General features: G+C 35.8%; 1 pseudogene; it reads right to left on the reverse strand.

Moving 5' to 3' along the window:
- Positions 1-2,498: 2,498 nt before the first annotated feature.
- Positions 2,499-3,459, reverse strand: LOC110320208 (annotated as a pseudogene).
- Between the last annotated feature and the right edge of the window lie 3,229 nt (positions 3,460-6,688).

Here is a 6,688-nt window from a genome sequence, read left to right on the forward strand (position 1 = left end):
ATAATACCTAGGAAATATTTCAAAAAAGACTGTATTCTCAGATTTATTGCAGTAGTTCTTTGAGTTTTGAGGCACTTTCAGTTAAGGAATAATTTGATAGTAAATGAGTTAACATACCTAATTAAAATGTGTTGCATGTGTTTAATTTGAGGGACATTCTAGCACAATTCCCTATACACAGTTAGGTACACAGAATTACAATTTGATTTATTTGTGAAGAGAGGCTCCTTGGTCTTACAAACTTTGTATGCCCCATACAAGGGAACGCCATGGCCAAGAAGTGGGAGAGGGTGGGTAGAGGAGCAGGGTGGGGGAGGGTATAGGGAACATTCATGATAGCATTTGAAGTGTAAATGAAGAAAATATCTAATATAATAATACAAAAGAACAGTTGAGAATATCTACACATGATGGCTCTTGTCGGGTAACAGAAGAAAGTAACTGAACCCTAGAACAAACATTCTTTGTAAATTGTGCCATGTTCTCAGTTACAGAGCAAGCAAGACTTGTCTTGCCTCTATCCTCTGACAAACTAGCTGGTATTGTCATACATGCTAGGGAGTGTACCCATCACTGGAGCAAGAATAATTGTAGTGTCTCATGGAGTTGTCTCAGCATAGAGAACCATGATTTCTGATTCAGAATTTTTAAAAGATACATTGAAAAAGTGAGAAAAAGAGTATGTATCCTTTAGAAAGAGGTACAAAGTGATACTGCTCACAAAGAATAGAATAGAGAAGTATTATAATATTCTCAACAAGCCAGGGCTTTCATTATTGACTTTCTGTTTAATGTTTGTAGGCTTTACTACTATTACATGAACAGAGTATACTCCTACATGCAATGGGTCATTTCTATGCATATCTCCATGTCATCACTGAGTACTCCTGCCCATGTAACACTTTCAACATCAAGACTTTTCTGCCCTGTGAGTCAAGGACAGATGCCTTTCATATGCTTTATGTTTAATTACCATTACTCTCCAGTAATGGCTGTCATTCAAATTGTCATTTTTTTTATCTTTGGTTTCAATAATACCTTCACATTTAAACTAGTAAAATATCAATAATTAATATTTCTTTTCAATGATGGACTATGTATGATGGTTTAACTTAAACTGAAGTGTTCGCACCTAAATATTCTTAGACCTTATAAGGTGCTAACATTGTTTCTACCCACCCTACATGAATAATATTAAATTAATATACATTTTGTTTCACATGTGTGGATGCTTCAAATCAGTTATAAGCTTAGTCCTTGATACATCTAATCTGCTGTCTGGTTTCCAGTTTTATGATAGAGACCGTTGTTGTTGTTTTTATATTTTTTTAATATATGAAAACTCAAAACTTACTCTTGTGATGAATACATATGCCATTTTCATTATTATTTAAGAACTAGCCTATGTTTTTACCTGGGTAATAATGTATTAGCACTGAATAAAAATGACTGCTCTTTGAACCATCTAACATAAATTATATAACCTTGCATTCTTGCTTACATTCTCACCACATTATAAAATTTCTATAAGATGTTAATAAACATCAACTTCAGTAACTATAAAATAACTTTACATTTGAATTTAACTATCAAGATTAAGTCATTTCTATGGGCAAGTGAAACAACTTTTATGCATGTTGTTGTTGCTACTGCTGTTGCTGTTGGTTGTTGTTGTTGTTGTTGTTGTTGTTGTTGATATTAAGGACTGATTGTAGTGATATACACATGCTAGGCAAGTGCTTTACCACTAAATTATAAGTATCCCTTCCACTGGGGAGATGTGTCACCAATCCCAGGCATAGATTCTTGTGACCAGAATATAATGAGAATTCAAACAAATTTTCCAGGAAGATTGGTGCACAGTTGCAAAATGAAATATGTAAGCAATCAAACAACAAAAATAGCTCTTATTTTAAAAGATCATACTGAAAACCATGGAGAATTTGAATGAATAACAAGCATGCATAGGTAAACACATCTGTCATACATAAATACATTTATGTTCAAAACAGCTGTAGGGTTCACATAAATTACCTTATCATAAAAGCAGAGCTAGGTATTGTTATATCAAAGCCTATTTACATGCAAATTGTGAGGAATACGGTCAATTACGAATTCATTGTGGGTTTATTTACTTTATGATCTCAGTACCAAGAATATATATACCTGGAGGAATAAATTATTTCCTTGTGCCTTGTGATAGCTGCCTTCAGAATCCACAGAACACTGGGTGACATGCATTTTTGTGAACAAAATGTATTCTTTTTTTGTGTGGGTGGAACGAACTTTATTCATGGTATTCAAGAGAGTATGGAGGGCTCCCTAGGCCCCTCCTGTTATTATGAGGTTCTGGGATGAAAATTGTGAGGGAGATGCTCAGTGTTGTGGGGCCAAGGTGGAATAGGGACACCTCAGCAACTAAGGGCCACTCTCTTGCTCTCAGTGTCCTTGCTGGGGTGCGTAGTCCAGGGTTTCTTACTCCTTGGAGGCCATGTAGGTCAGGAGGCCCACCACCCTCTTGCTGTAGCCGTATTCATTTTATTCTTTGTATTCTTGCTGTAGCCATACCAGGAAATGAGCTTCACAAAGTTGTCTTTGAGAGCAATGCCAGCCACAGCATCAAAGATGGAAGAGTGGAAGTTGCTGTTGAAGTCACAGGAGACAACCTGGTCCTCAGAGGAGCCCAGAATGCCCTTCAGTGAACCCTCAGATGCCTGCTTCACTACCTTCTTGATGTCTTCATACTTAGCATGTTTCTCCAGGCAGCATGTCAGATCTACAATAGATACATTGGGGGTAGGAACACGGAAGGCCATGCTTCCCGTTCAGCTCTGGGATGACCTTGCCACAGCCTTGGCAGCACCAGTGGATCCAGAGATCATGTGCTGGGCAGCACCAAGGCCATCACACCACAGCTTTCCAGAGGGGTCATCCACAATCTTCTGAGTGGCAGTAAAGGCATAGACCGTGGTCATGAGCCCTTTCACAATACCAAAGTTGTCATGGATGACCTTGGCCAGGGGGGCTAAGCAGTTGGTGGTGCAGGATGCACTGAAATTCTTGAGTGAGTTGTCATATTTCTCGTGGTTCACATCCATCACAAGCATGGGGGCATCAGCAGAAGGGGCAGATATGATGACCCTTTTGGCTTTACCCTTCTAGTAGGCCCCGGTCTTCTCCGTGGTGATAAAGATGCCAGTAGACATACTGAGCATCAGCATCACACCATTTGATGTTACTGGGCTCTCACTCCTGGAAGATAGTGATGGGCTTTCTGTTGGTGACAAGCTTCCCATTCTCAGCCTTTGACTGTGCATTGGATTTGCCATGGGTGAAGTCATACTGGAACATGTAAACCATGTAGTGGAGGTCAAAGGGGTCGTTGTTGGCAACAATCTCCACTTTGCCATGCGGAGAGTAGACAGTAGCCCTGGTAACCAGGTGCTCAATACAGCCAAATCAGTTCACACCGACCTTCACCATTTTGTCTACAGGACGAGGCTGACACTACACAAGACAATACTCCTGTCTCTGGAACAGGGAGGAGCAGAGAGCCAACAAAATGTATTCTTATCTAAATTTTCCTTTATTCCTTTATTTGCTTTTTTATTTAGAAGTTTTTTCACTTATTCTATATTGGGGTAATGAAAGCCAGAAATCCTATAAGGTCTTTACTTTATAGTTAAGTCATCATATAAGTGAACAAGATACCCCACTCCAGATTCTCCATTATTTGAAGCTGACATGAGTAGTAACCATGCTTCCTGTCTGTCATTGTTATATGCATTGAGTATTGTTTTTTGAGATCGAGTGACACAAACCTAGAAAGTGAAAAATAGCTTCCAAGATAAGAACTTATCTTATCTAACCTAAATACAGGCTACTGAATATTGGAATCATTTAGTGAATATTTCTGGAATAAATAATAAAGATAGTAATGCTCTTATTTCAAACCAGATTTTTACAAATTCAGTGGTTTTTTTTCGATTTCTGTAACTTGATGATTATACTTTGAGGTTCATTGATGTATATCTGTTTAAAACTGTTCTCTGAATGGATGCTTGATTATGACATAGCTGTGTTTCTTAATTTTCCAGGTCTGGAAGATCAAAGATTTTTGAACTAATGTGTATTAATTCAATCATAATCAATGTAAATGATACATTTCAAGGTGTTCTTAAGTACTTATCCTGCAATAGCATTGATTTTACTGCATGAATGGGCAAACCTATAAATGGTAAAATGATCCAAGGAAATTTTAAACTAAATACAGATTCAACTCTACAGTTTTACAACTGGTCAATTGTCAAATAAATGTAGTTGTTACACAATAATTCTGAGACTGTACCCATATATACATAGACATCTTAACCCCTGACTCTGGAATATGTATAATGTCCTATGGCTTATATTTTAAGAAATTAAAAAACAAAGTCACCATTGATATAATTTTTCTTTTTACTTTCTATACCTGGTATTTGTATTTGGATCTTTACCTCTGTCTTTATTCTTCCTTTTGATGTCAGTGACTCAGTCTCCTAAAACAAAGCATATTTCTCAAGTTATCTTTCTTTTCAGTAGATTTGTGTTATACTATGTTCATACATAGTTAACCTTCATCAATGCTCTGATTATTTTAACACACATTATTTGCAATTTCTATGTAATGATTTCCTACCTAACAAACAAAACAAAGGTTATTCCAGAGTAAAATTGACCGAAATGTGATTTTTTAGTAAATTCTACTAAATACTTTCCTTTATAAACTATAATATTTTAAATGAAATTTTTTATTTTAAAATATACAAACTCTCAAGCACAAAATTTATGTATCTTCTACAGCACAAAACAATGTATACTCTGAGCTCAAAGGCTCACAAAACAAAACTAAAGGACATGGAAATATTAAAATTAATTTTTAAAATACAATAAGAGTGTTATAATTCATTCCATAAATGAATATTACAGAGAAATCAAAACTTTTAAGTAGTTAAAGAGATAAGCTATAACGCATATTTCCTTGTAAGAGTGTTGTAATAATGCCTTCAGCTTAAGTAACTTCCAAGTCTACTTCCATAGTTATCTTATATCTATCTTACCATTATATGGAATTTCTTGTTGACCTAAACTTGTTATTCCTAGTTCTATGATTGTTCTCTTTTATTGCAAAAAAAAAATACTTATTTAGTGTCTTATTCTCCATATCTATTTGAATTTCTATACCAAAATGTTTCAATTATAGTCTTGCCATTCATTTGAACATCTTAACTTGCAATTAAAATATAACATCAACATAACCTAATTGAATCTTCATTACCTTTATTTTTCTTCCTAGCTTTTATATTTTTATAGGAATAATGTATCACTGTTTTATTTTGGTATATTAAATTCTCATGCTATAAAATTTTAACTGGGTCCACCTTTTTAAAAATTTAACTTATGTCTGTCTGTCTGCCTGGGATACATCCTGTATAACTAACTGACTTGCATTCTATCCCCTGATCCCCAATGTCTAGCTCTAGGCTCTCTTTTCAATCCGGAGGTGACTTGCAGGACTCCAAGAGTATCCCCCTTCCCTGAAGAAACAATGTGAGCCCAAAGGCTCAACAGCATGGAGCCCTGCTCCATCAATCCCTTCCCAGAAGGCTTGCCCACAACACAGCCTACAGAGGTGAGTTGCTTTCAGACCCCTGAGCTCCATTGTCTATCTCTGGGCTTTTTCTTTGATCTTGAGGAGCCTTGCAGGACCCCAAGATTCTCTTACATAACATGTAGGCCTGTGCAGACCCCAAGATCTAAGAGTTTGGAACATTTGTCTATCAATCTGCTGCCTGAGATGGAACCAGCAGAGTTTGGTACCCTGACCTCCATTATCTGGCCTACAACTCCGGAGAAAACCAGATGCCTAAAGTACAGGATATTTTCGAGCTCTATCTATGTGCCTGCAAAATTCACAGTGCCCTTGTTTTTAATAGCTGAATAGTGTTCCATTGTGTAAATGAACCACATTTTCTGTATTCATTCTTCAGTTGAGGAACANCTGGGTTGTTTCTGTTTCTGGCTATTACAATAAAACTGCTATGAACATAGTGGAGCATGTTGATTGTGTTCTTTAGGCATTTGGTTTTCTCTGGAGTTGTAGATATTATATATGTAATATATAATATATTGTATATAACATATTATATAAAAACATATATTATATTATATTTGTATATTATTTTATGTAAATTATGTGATATATAATATACATATATCATTCATATGTAATTATATAACTTAAATAATATATATTATATTATGTAACTAATATATCATTATACTTGTAATTAAAATTAAAATATATGTAAAAAATATATTTTTTCTTTTTTTATTATTATTATTTTCTTTATTTACATTTCAAATGCTATCCCGAAAGTTTCCTACACCCCTCCCCTCCACCTCTGCTCACCCACCCACCCACTCCCACTACTTGGCCNAGGCCTTGCCTTGTGCTGGGTCATATAAAGTTTGCAAGACCAAGGGGCCTCTATTCCCAGTGATGACCGATTAGGCCATCTTCTGCTACATATGCATTTGTTTACCACATTTTGTTTACCATGTTCTTTGCTGAACATAAGGTTTATTAATTTGATGTAATCTTACCCATATTTACACTCTTGTCTTTATGTCTTCAACTACTGGAACC

This window comes from Mus pahari, chromosome 4, assembly GCF_900095145.1.
Source record: "Mus pahari chromosome 4, PAHARI_EIJ_v1.1, whole genome shotgun sequence".
Taxonomy (NCBI): domain Eukaryota; kingdom Metazoa; phylum Chordata; class Mammalia; order Rodentia; family Muridae; genus Mus; species Mus pahari.